The sequence below is a fragment of the Anolis carolinensis genome, chromosome 4 (genome assembly GCF_035594765.1).
Source record: "Anolis carolinensis isolate JA03-04 chromosome 4, rAnoCar3.1.pri, whole genome shotgun sequence".
NCBI lineage: Eukaryota > Metazoa > Chordata > Lepidosauria > Squamata > Dactyloidae > Anolis > Anolis carolinensis.
In genome coordinates, this window is record NC_085844.1 from 40,259,479 (window position 1) to 40,272,360 (window position 12,882).

The window sequence follows — 12,882 nt, forward strand, 5'->3', positions numbered from 1 at the left end:
TGGCAGGAGCTGGGGCTAACAGCGGGCACTCATTCCGCTCCCAGGATTTGAATCTGGGACCTTTGGTCTGCAAATTCTGCAGCTCAGCACTTTAACACACTGTGCCACCAGGCATACTTATATCAAATTGCATACTTATATCAAATTTCATACTTATATTAATTGCATACTTATATCAAAAATAATTGTTTGTATCTGTCTCTTGATTGTCATGATAGAAAGAGCTGGAGATGTAGGCTTTTATCCTTCAGTGGTAAAGCTCAGTTGTGTTGTGTTTCATGTTCTAAACTTATGTTTTGTGATGTCTAGGAATGGTTGATATTGACCTCTGAGGCTGGATCTACACTTTAATATAATCCAGTTTCTGATGCCAGATTATCTGCTTAGAACTGTTTTATATGAGTCTGCACTGCCATATAATCAAGTTCACATCAGATAATATGGGATTAAAAACTGGATTATATGTCAGTGCAGTGAGTATTATTCAGTTGAGACCTAGAGCAAAGCATTGCCTTGCAGTGAAATACAAACTGTTTTACTATCTTTAATTTGATGGTAACACATTATTTGGTGCCACTTTGTGGCTTAGGAGTTTTTTGTGGATATGTGTTGAAGTATTTGGTGACCATATTGAGAAAATTGCATGAAATAAATATGTTGAAAAACTGTTCTTTGTTTGACAACAGCAAATTTTAAGTCTGTCATATAAAATTATGGTTACATTCTCACATGTTCTCCAATGAGGAATGTGTCTTGTTTATCTTATACCTCAGATGTTACCAGATGGATTTTGAGAACAACATTTTGTTTATAATAAATGGGGCTAAAATGGTTATGAAAAATAGCTGCACTGAGAAGAGGGAATGCCTTGTGTGCATGTTTTGCTCTCTTAATAAATGCCAAATAAACATGTTTTTCTATAGCCACAATGCTATGTTTTGTATGTAAAACAAAGTCCAAAAATGAACAAACTGTTACATAAATTGCAAAATGAATCAGTAGCAGTGGCACACATTTCTTGGTTTTGTCAAACACTTTCTCTGTAACCTTTTAAAGGGCAACAGCCAAGGAAGTGCCCTTAGTGGCTACTACAAGCTTTGCAATGCCAATCACCTGGAGAAGGGGTTCATAACTATTATTCCTCCAGGTGTTTTATACTTTAGTTCCCAGAAGTGCCAGCCAGCATGGCCAATGGCCAAGAAATCTAGGAGTTAAAGTCCAAAACAGCTGGAGAGCCAAAACTTGAGAAGCACTCATCTAGCACAGTCTTCCCCAACTTATATCTCTTATCACTTCTTATATCTTATATCTTCTTATCCTAGATAAAACCAGGCATTGGCAACCCAGGGCCTGTAGGATAGACATTTCAAACCTTGCCTCTATTTATGTACGATCTGTCTGTGCCAATTGTATAACAGCATTGAATGTTTGCCATATATGTACCTGTAATCTGCTCTGAGTTCCCTCGGGGAACTTTAATATTATTGTTAAACCTGGTGCCCTGCGTCAGCATGGCATAGTAGTTAAGAATGTTGGATTTATGCTTAGAGAAAGTGAGGTTCAAATTCTGAATAGCCTTAACAGGTTCATATACACACACCAAATCCCAGCTAGTCTGAAGCAAGAACATTATGGACTGGCCTCAGAGGTGGCCACACGCTCTGTGATCATATTGCAGCAATAGCAGGGCAGAGTGCAGGCACTGCTGGACCATCACTTTACCATCAAAGGTCTTCCAGAGTCTGTGGTCATGTCCTGCAGCATAGGGATAAAAAGGGCTCAATTTGAACTGCTAAGCACAGGGAAAGATGGTAATGCTGGTCTATGCTTCACTTTGAAGCCAGTCATGCTGTCCACGTTCTGCTTGAAGTCTAGGGCTACTCTGTTGTTTGGGAAAACCTCAGAGCATTCCTCAAGTTTTCTAGATCTCCAGCTGAAACGGATCACTTTAGTATACCCTATGTAAAGAACATGAAGTCTCTGGACATTCAAGAATAATAACTTCTGGTCCTCTTTGAGTTTTAGGGCTGGTTTACACATTCCCAAGTTTTACTGCTCTCTTTAGTCTGCTTTCCAAAGTTGTTAATAAAATGGGAATGGCTAGAATCTTATGTGTTGCCCTGAATACTTGAAAGGTATAAAATTGCAACAAATAAGATCCCTTTAGTGAATTAGTGATTTGTGATTAAGGCATCTTAGGCCCCTTCTACATTGCCATATAAAATCCAGATTTTCTGCTGTGAACAGTGTATGGCAGTGTAGACTCATAGAATCCAGTTCAATGCCGATAATGTAGATTATCTGATTTAATAATGTGGATTATATGGCAGTGTAGAAGGGGCCTAAGTGACCACTTTCTACAAAATCATGAATCAAATGTAAACCCATTCCATGAAGATTGTTAAGGCAGACCATGTACAAAAATGAGTGGTGTGAATTAAGCCTGCCCTCTAGTGTGTAAAAGTCAGTATGCCAACCAGATATGAAATAAATAATTGAAATTTGCTACTTAAAGATGCATTTGTTTATATTACAGTAATTACATACAATTACATAGTGGATATTTTAAGTCGTATATCCAGTAAAAGCCAGCAATACCTTCACCAGATACTGTTTTGGAAGGTGGATTCAAGGCAGCTGTTCAAATAAAATGTGAGTACCAGTAATTTTCCGGTTGTACTTGAGTGGGTTATAAATATATCAGGCAGCTATTTTCTGACCAGCATCTCCAGTGCCTGGCATTGGGAGAAACTACCAATTACAACAAACATACTGTTCAACTGCATTTTTTTAATCAGGGAAAGTGAGGGATATACATGAATATATGGTACTTTCTCTTTGGACTTATTAATAACTATGCTCCTTTGTACAATGAGATCTTCCTTTTTTGCATTTGAGATTTCTTTTAATTTTGGATTATGTCTTTGAAGTCAAAGGACTTTGTCTGCAAACTGTCCAGTGTAACAGGTTCCCTGAAGACCCGAACATCTTTGGAGAACTCAAAAGGCAAGTCACCTGTGAAGTGGAACTGAATTTCCATTGACGGCCACATGAATTACCTTGAATCTGTATCTGTCAAATATAATATTACAGTGAAGGCAGGGCTGCTCTGATCAATTTCTTACAGTCATTTTAAGAGAGGGCTGTAGAACAATCACCTTTCCAGATATTGTCTACAACAGCCTTAATAATTCATTATTGTTGGCTACATTGGGTAGTATCATGGGATCTGTAGGCAAAAAAATGTGGAAGAATGGAGATTCCTTAGCCAGTGGTTAAGGTATTTGATGTATAGAAGGATTATAGTTTATTACCGCAGTTCAGTTACTGGAGCATGGTATTAGGTCCAGTATCTTTTGACTGACACAGTTCTGCTTTCCAACAGAACAAAATTCAAAAGGAAGAGTTGGAATGGTGTTGACATGCCCTTCAAATGCCCCAGGTTGGCAGGACAGATCTGCTAAATTTGCTGTCATCTAATTTTTCAGCTGATTTAAAAATGATCCAGTTTCTCTCTCCTCCTCCTTTGTCCTCTGCTTACGCCAATTGATGCAAGAGGAATTCAAAATGCAGAAGTAATATGCATCAGATTAATTCATCAGTAAAGGGAGGAGGGCAAAAAAATTGCTCTCATTACCCAGGCAAAAGCAGACTTGTGTCATTCTTGTGTCGTGCCTGCTCTCCTTTACTGGCAGCTGAAGATAATTTTGTGTTAGGAGGCTTTAAGTCATGATTCTCACATTCCATGTTCCCATAATATGTATTGTACAACTTCAAGCTTTTATTTCACTTCTGATCCCATCAACAGCTAAATGTCCTTTCAGCTTGAGTCCAGCTGCATCATTGACCACGTACTACTTACAGTGTCCTCTGCTGTCCAAGTAGCCTGCTGAGCACTATCTGACTTGGGAGTCTCATCTTTTGGCAGTATCATGTGTTCATTTCAAATTATCTCATCATAGGGTTCACATGTTATAAGACATACAAAGGGGATTTACAATTATTTCTTTTACACCAGTGGTTCTCAACCTGGGGTCCCCAGATGTTTTGGCCTTCAACTCCCAGAAATTCTAACAGCTGGTAAACTGGCTGAGATTTCTGGGAGTTGTAGGCCAAAAATATTTGGGGACCACAGGTTGAGAACCACTATTCTACACAGTACTAACAAATATTAGCTATGATGTTACTATCATTATTTCTGAGATATCCTTTGCCAGTATTAGACACACTTTCCCAACATTGCTGCCGCCTCATGGCTGTTTGGGTGATTTAGTCTGACTCCTCAGCCAAAGCTTGCTGATCATGGAAGACCATATTAAAAGCAATGTCGTCATCGGTATAGCCTCTTGCCTCACAGTAACACACAATCCCACAATTGTATAAAGGTAGTGCTATTCATGGGCCTCAGATATAAGGCAGAATATTTATTATTTACTAACATATTTATATCCCTTTAAAAATAGGACAGGATATAAATATGTTAGTAAATAATAAACTTACTATTTAGCAGGACAGTCTTTTATGCTTCAATACTAATCCATCTTTGTTTCACTTTGCCGAAATCAGACTTCTTAGATGACTGGAACTACAATGATTTTTTAAAAAATGAGAAATCACATTGGCTGCAGTTCTTCATTTGTGCAAGAGAGGGTAGTCTCAGCCTGCAAATGCATATCTGGATAGTACACTCTTGGAATAAAACTCCAATATCATTTTGTAACCTCTTTCTTGTAGCAACTGCATGAATTGAAAATTGATTTTTTTGTTCATTTTAGGAAGTTATCAGAGCTGGAAGAGACCATATGGGCCATCCAGTCCAATCTCCTGCCACAATCAAAGTACAATCAAAGAGTCCTCAAGGAACCCCAGCACACTATAAATAAAACACATTGTTTTACTTTTGTGCTAAGTAAGAAATCCTGTATGAAGCCCTGTTGTTCCTGTATATTTTCTATTATGTGATCTCCAAGCAGCAGGTACCCACCTAGCTTCATTTTAAAGTAAAAATGAAACCTGTTTTTCGTCTATTTAATGCCATATACCTGTGACTTCATCTTATATTTTTAAAGATAGTTTTTTGGAGCAATGTACACCTAAATCCAACGCTTCGGGAAAAAGTGCAGAATTCAATTAACTATGGGGTTAGAAATAGAAATGGTATTTTCAGATGCAAATTCAATTTAAGGAAAAGAGTTTTTTAATCTATGATTTTTATTTTATCCCCTTTGATTGTCTGATAAAATACACTGAAGGAAAATCAAAGTGAAGGAAATCACAGTGGGGTCATTCATCTTTTTCATATATTTCACCAGGCCTTTTCCATCTTCGTCTTTGCAGTGCATAAAGCTACAATTCCTGTGATCTAGAGTAGGTTCATCTACTGATATCCAACACATCTGGTGGATACTGGCATTCAACACATCTGGGGAAATCAGGTTTGATATCACTTGCCTTTTCATCAGTTTCATTATTAATGGAATTCTATGTTAATACATTTACATTTTCCCACTACAGAATTTTATACCTGAAAAGGAATGCATTTTGAACTTCTGCACTGGTCCCTACAAGCAGAAGACTTGCTTATTTCCTCAGGTAATAAGGCCAAATGTGTGCCATTCACATTTTTCTGCATAGGATTCTAGCAACCTGAATAGCCTCCAATAAGCTCATGACAATATTTTAATGATTTATGCTGTCACTATCGAACAGCCATGGGCAAACTTTGGCCCTCCAGATGTTTTGGACTTCAACTCCCACAATTCCTAACAGCCTCAGGCCCTTTCCTTTCCCCCCTCAGCTGCTTAAGATGAATGTAAATTACTGCTTTTGAATGTCCTCCTATGAGAAGGGTGTACGTTCATGGAAAGCAAGGTTGTTTTTTGTGCATTTATTTCAAACCCACAAAGTTCATTGGGTTCAAAACCTACTTGCCTACATTTTCACATTCCTTGTATTTTGCAGACAAGAGGTAATGATCCTAACAGTGATGGTCCTGCGGGTTCAGTGAAGTGAAAAATTGGGGAGTTGTTTTCCCAAGTAATGTGACTCTGTACAGCTGGATCAATAGTCAATATTTCCTGGGTTTTGCTAGAAGCCAAACATTCCCTTCACTTTAATTGGTAAACTTTTTTCTGTGATTGCTAGGTAAGGAAACCTCTGAGATATAAAAATTGGGGGGGAAACTATACTGAAACTTCTGTTTATGTTAGATGTGGAAATGGACAAATCCTTACTAAATTGTAGCTATATGAGTGAGAGAATGTAAAGCCAGTTGCAAATGGAGTGATGGACCCTAAACGCATTACAAGTGGACTGCTAAGCTACCAAACTAGTCCCACTGAAGGCATTTCACTATTTCAGGCAAGGAATATGATGATACTGTTCCCATTTCATGGACAAAAGTCAATTGTAATGGTAGGTTAGCCTTTCTTTGGCAGTGGAGAGGAGAAGATATTCCATCGTTCTTCAAAGCAGTAAATTAGCTTAGGGGTTATTGGGTAGCTTTCCTGTCATATAGCTCTCAGCCCTCCAGTAACCGTCTACCAGTTCCTTTCCCAAAAGGCAGTGAAAACCCTCCTTTGTTTTGATTGAATGTGCTTTGAGAATTATATAAGATGGGTTCATACACATTCATGACCGGCGGTTTGAATCCGGGAAGCAGGGTGAGCTCCCGTCTACCAGCTCTAGCTTCCCATTCGGGGACATGAGAGAAGCCTCCCACAGAATGGTAAAACATCCAGGTGTCCCCTGGGCAATGTCCTTGCAGACGTACAATTCTCTCACACCAGAAGTGACTTGCAGTTTCTCAAGTCGCTCCTGACATGAAAAAAATGATTTCAAAGTGTTCATGTGTGAATGATCATCACAAGCTTAACACCCCCAATAGGCTTTCCTTAATATTTCACAGCTCTTCAAATAATAAAGGGAAGGGAAATAATCCAATATGTTCAGAGGCATAGGGAAAAGAAACTTTTGGTTTCCCATAGGCCATGATTCTGCTATCTGTTCATCCAGATCATGAACTAGGATTGGACAATGAGCCCATATCATGTACCCAGGAACAGTATAGATTGGACAGTTCTTCAACCCAAATCAAAAGTATTCAGAAATAATTTTGAAGATTTTTTAAAATGTTAAATAGTGCAGCCCTCTGGCCCATTATTCAAAAGGTACGGTAATTTGTCTGCAGTTAAAAGGCCACTGTGAGAAAGATTCTAAATGATCACCTACTAATATTAGCAACATTCCTGGCCAGACAAAAATCCCATAAAATAAGCTTTTAACCATAATTTCTTGAGTCTACTGCCCACTACTCTATGGAATTGTCCTTTAGGACATTAGATCTTCAATATCTGAATGAGCAGATACGTAGTTGGGTTTGGTTTTGTTTAAAATACTGTAACTACCGGTGAACCTTGGAGTACCATCATGAGTATTGAGTACCATCATAGCTTGAGTACCAAAAGCAACGCAGTGAGATTGGGGTTCAAATGCTTTTTGATCATGGAAACCCACTATCACCTTCAGCAAGTCACAATCTCACAGCTTAAGAGGAAAACAGTCACAAACTGCCCGGGATAAATCTTACAAAGTGTTGCACCCCTAGGCTGTGTAGGCACCTCAAAACCACACTGGAGCTCCAGAATATAAACAAGCAAGCTGTTTATTGAAGATTATATGCAAGCAATAGCAAATTAAAGTTCAAAGTCAATAAAATGGGTTTAAATCCACAAGATCAGAGTACTAGAAAACCTTGAAGCAAGAGTCTATACAAATCACTCCAAAGAAAATAAGCAGAAAAGTTAAGCAAGCAATTGACCTTTCAGGAAAGATCAAAATTAGTCCAATAAGTGAAAGTCTTATGTCCAATATTAAAGTCCAAAGTCCAGAAACCGAAACACACTCAAACTCAGTTTGAGTATTGAGTGGGGAAAAGGAGCAAAGTGTCACAAATGAGTTCTCTGGAGTTAATGTCCAAAAGCAGGATTTCAGGGCAAGGCAAGAGCTGGATGTGCAGGAGCTGAAACGCAGTCCAAACTTGGGCAAGAAGGTAGACCAGCGCCCGGTCTAATCAGGAGTAAGCGCACCATCAGGCCGCTTGGATTTCAGCAGCGAGAGACGATGATGCTTCTCAGTAAGAAGTAATGTTGACACCGCAAAGGAAAATTCCCAGCACAATACTTTTATTGCTCATAAGCTCCCCCAAACCAGTTGCCCAACTCCCTAATTCTTCCCAAGAGAACTAAGCTTGCCATAGTCACCGCGCCAGGTGCCTGACTCCCTAATTCTTCCCAAGAGAACTAAGCTTAGCCATAGTCACCACGCTCGGCTAATCTGGCGCTTCTCCTTAAGCTTTGTCTCTGCGATCTCTCTGTTTTCAAAAAAACCCTGCGATCAAACACCAACCCATCGGGAGAATCTGGGAGAGCCGGCACTGTTTCAAGGGCATCCTTAATTGCCGCTGGCTCAGAAATGTCAATAGAAGGCATCTGGAAAGGAGTTGAATCTTGCTGACATGGGAGAAAACCAAAGTCTTTTTCGTCCTGGTCAGCAATGGCCACAGGGTTTGGGGCCAAAGGTGCCTGAGGCATCACACATACCCTCAGGAAGCTGGAGAAAGTTTAAATTGCCTCTGCGTCAGTCTCTGTCTCTGTTCTATGTTTATATGGCATTGAATGTTTGCCTTATATGTGTACAATGTGATCCACCCTGAGTCTCCTTCGGGGTGAGAAGGGTGGAATATAAATACTGTAAATAAATAAATACACACAAAGCAAAAATCTTCCTTCTTGCAACATCGCCATCTCTGACTGTGTCAGAGAAAGCATCCCTTCTTAAGGGAAATTCAAGATCCCATCTTGTGAGAAGGTTGCTCATTATTTCGTTTCAAAAGCAAAAGCTTACTCCTTTCCTTTTCTCAACTTAGTTATTGCTCTCCTGTCAAACTCATTATCCCTGTCCTTTTTATCACTTCCAGCATCCAAACTGGAATGCCCATCTGGCACCAGGAGATCCGGCCTTGACTGCTTTGAGGAATGCGGTTCAAACTGCCTACTGTCACACACCAAGGCAGCGGAGCACCAAGAACCAGACACGGAGGCCAATAAAACTATCTAATATCTTTATTAAGGAAATATATAAGAAGGATAAAAGCAAGTAGAGAATATAGTCCAGAAACAGACCTTTCAAATGAGGTCTAAAATAGTACAGGAATAGTTTGTCCAATAAATGATATTAGCGTTCAAAGATAAAATCCAATACCGAAACACTCACTATTGCCAGGCAATAGTGAGGGGAGTTGTCCAAAGTCTTTCAAGGCACAAGGTTAAATCCACAAGGAAGCTGGGAACAAGGCTTGAATCTAGGAAACAAGGTCCGTGGTTCAAACGAGGCAAGGTAGTCTAAAAACTTGATTCTAAGAACAAAATCCGTGGCTAAGGGCAAAGCAAGGCAATTCTTGGAGACTTGAGCAGGCGAGGCAAAGGAAACTGGATTGTGGACTTAGTGAAGTCCACATTAGGCTGGAAACATGGAATTCATTCCCGAAGCTGAGCTGTTGTCTCCGCAAAGAATCAACAGAGCCCGATACTTTTATCTGGGTCTCATTTCCCGCCAAACGGGCGTCCAGCGTTCTCTTTCCCTAGAGAACAGGGAACGAAACCCAACTTGCAGGTGTGAGACCCACTGGATTTTCCCAGGGGAAACATGGCTAATCAGTCTCTTGCTTGGCAGCAATTCGGGCACTCCTCCGAATTCTCTCTCTCACTCCCCTATCTGCCGAGAAGGATTGCTTTCTAGCGAAGGGAGGTGAGCGTTGATCAAGGTCAGTTTTAATTGGTTCTTGGACAAGAACCTCAGGCATCTGGAAAAACTCTGGCTCTGGCTGTGAAAACCCCGTTTTCATCCTCATCTGTCACGGTGACACTAGGCACAGGACTACAAAACCCATGAGGCATCACACTATCCCCCCCTCAAGCCCCTCCCCAATGGGGCCCGCTCCCCGAGATCCGCGGAGCCGCGGCTTGGAAGGGTAGGTCCGGTGGAAGCGTTGGACTAAGTCAGGAGCGTGGACAGTGGAAGCGTCTTCCCAAGAGCGTTCTTCCGGTCCATAGCCCACCCAATCAATCAGATACTGAAGGCGACGGCGATGAATACGAGATTCCAAAATGTCCTGGACCTCAAATTCCTCTTCCCCGTCCACCAAAGTAGGGCCGGGGGGTGGCCGGTTTACATCAGGGCGGACCCCATCCGCCGGAAGGAGGAGGGAACGGTGGAACACCGGATGAATGCGCATGGAGCGCGGAAGTTGAAGTTTGAAAGTCACGGGGTTAAGTTGCGCCACCATGGTGTATGGACCAATGAAGCGGGCATCTAATTTCCGACAGGGGCGGTGGGAGGGCAGAAAGCGAGTGGACAACCAAACCCGGTCTCCTACCTTGATCTCGGGCCCGGGCTGGCGATGGCTGTCGGCATGACGTTTATAATCCTCCTTGGCTTGGTCAAGTTGCTGATGCAGGAGTTCTTGCACTGCTGTGAGTTCCTGTAGCCAATTCTCCGCTGCTGGGACTTCTGAGGTTTCCACAACGGGAGGGAAAAAACGGGGATGAAATCCATAGTTTGCAAAAAACGGGGCTTCTTTGGTTGAATTCTGGACACCATTGTTAAATGCAAATTCTGAAAGCGGTAATAAGGATGCCCAATTGTCCTGTTGGTAGTTGACATAACAACGAAGATATTGTTCCAGAGTGGCATTAGTGCGCTCAGTCTGCCCATCCGTCTGAGGATGGTGAGCTGAGGAAAGACGAGAGTCAATGCCCAATAGTTTCTGAAGGGCCCTCCAGAAACGAGAGGTAAACTGAGATCCTCGGTCTGTGACCAGACTCTTGGGCAGGCCATGTAGGCGGAATACATGCTGAAGGAATAGGTCTGCGGTCTCTTTGGCTGTGGGGAGCCCCCCACAAGGAATGAAATGGCCATCTTGGTAAAAAGGTCTACCACCACTAGGATTGTGGTGAATCCAAGGGACAGTGGTAGGTCCGTGATGAAATCCGCTGAAATGATCTCCCAAGGCCGAGAGGGGGTGGGAAGGGGATGCAAAAGTCCTGAAGGTTTTTCCCCTCGTGTCTTGGAACGCTGGCATGTAGGGCAAGAATTAACATAGTGTTCTACGTCCTTGCGAATCCTGGGCCACCAGAAATCCCGCAAGATCAAATGCATGGTTTTGAACAGTCCAAAGTGTCCAGCAGGTTTGCTGTTATGGCATAGGGTGAGAGCCTTTTCCCTCCCGGCCCCTGGAGGAATATAAACATGATTCCTGTAGCATAATAATCCATTTTTAAGTGAAAATGGGAACTGTAGTCCTCGTTGGATCTGTTCTTGGGCCCAGGCGTCTGTCTGTTGACTGGCCCTGATTTCCTGGGTAGAAAGAGTGTCCATGGATGTGGATTTTGTACTAGTTGAGGCTGGTTCAGCTGAAGTTGATTTGGTATTTCCCACCGTGAGTGTGGCAAAGTTCTCGGGTTGCAACAATTGGGTCTCTGGAATGTCTTTGCGCCCTGCTGCATATTCCGGCTTCCGTGATAGGGCATCGGCTTGCTTGGTCTGGGCAGGAGTCACATAATGGATCCGGAAGTCAAAACGTTCAAAGAACAAAGCCCAGCGTTGCTGCCTTTGGTTTAGCTTCCGGGCAGTCCTTAAGTGCTCCAAATTCCGGTGGTCAGTATGGACTTCAATTGGAAACTTGGCTCCTTCGAGCCAGTGCCTCCAATTCTCGAAGGCTACCTTGATAGCTAGGAGCTCCTTTTCCCAGATGGTGTAGTTCCTCTCTGGGGCTGTTAGCTGACGGGAATAATAGGCACAAGGGTGGAGATGTTCTCCCACTGGCTGCATTAACACGGCCCCCACTGCCACATCAGAGGCATCTTCTTGGACAACAAAAGGGGTGTTTGGGTCAGGGTGTTGAAGAATTGGCTGGGTCGTGAATAATCGCTTTAACTGCTGGAACCCCTTTTCAGCTTGCTCTGTCCAGCGGAACGGCCGTTTCCCTCGGATGCAACTGGTGATTGGATCTGTCCAGCAGGCAAAGTCTGGAATGAATTTACGGTAATAGTTAGCGAATCCTAAGATGCGCTGTACTTCCTTTTTGTTAGTTGGCACCCGCCATTCTAACACGGCTGAAACTTTCGCCGGATCCATGGACAGCCCTAGTGGCAAGACGCGATATCCCAGGAAGTCTACTTCTTTCAAATCAAAGGCACATTTTTCCAACTTGGCATATAATCCGTGGTCTCGCAAGCGTTGCAGCACCATCCTGACGTGCTGATCATGCTCTGTTTGTGACCTTGAATACACCAAAAAATCGTCCAAGTATATAACTAGAAAGCGGTCCAAATAGTCCTGGAAGATATCGTTGACAAAATGTTGGAATGTTGCGGGTGCGTTTGATAAACCAAAATTCATAACTAGCGTTTCGTATAATCCGAATTTGGTCTGGAAAGCCGTTTTCCATTCATCTCCTTCTTTCACGCGAATCAGATTATAAGCCCCGCGAAGATCCAGCTTGGTGTAAACTTTGGCTCCTCGAAGTTGGTCCAATAAGTCCGAGATTAGCGGCAATGGGTAGCGGTTCTGCTTCATGATATTGTTCAGAGCCCTATAGTCCACACAAAGACGTAGTTCCCCTGACTTCTTTTTCACAAACAACACTGGAGATGCATCCGGGGACTGAGAGGGTCTGATGAACCCCTTGCGGAGGTTTGTCTCCAAAAATTCCCTGAGAGCTTCTTGCTCTGGTTCAGTCAGGGAGTAGATGTGTCCTCGCGGAATTGGGGCCCCCTCAATGAGATCAATGGTGCAATCATAAGGTCTATGTGGGGGTAATTT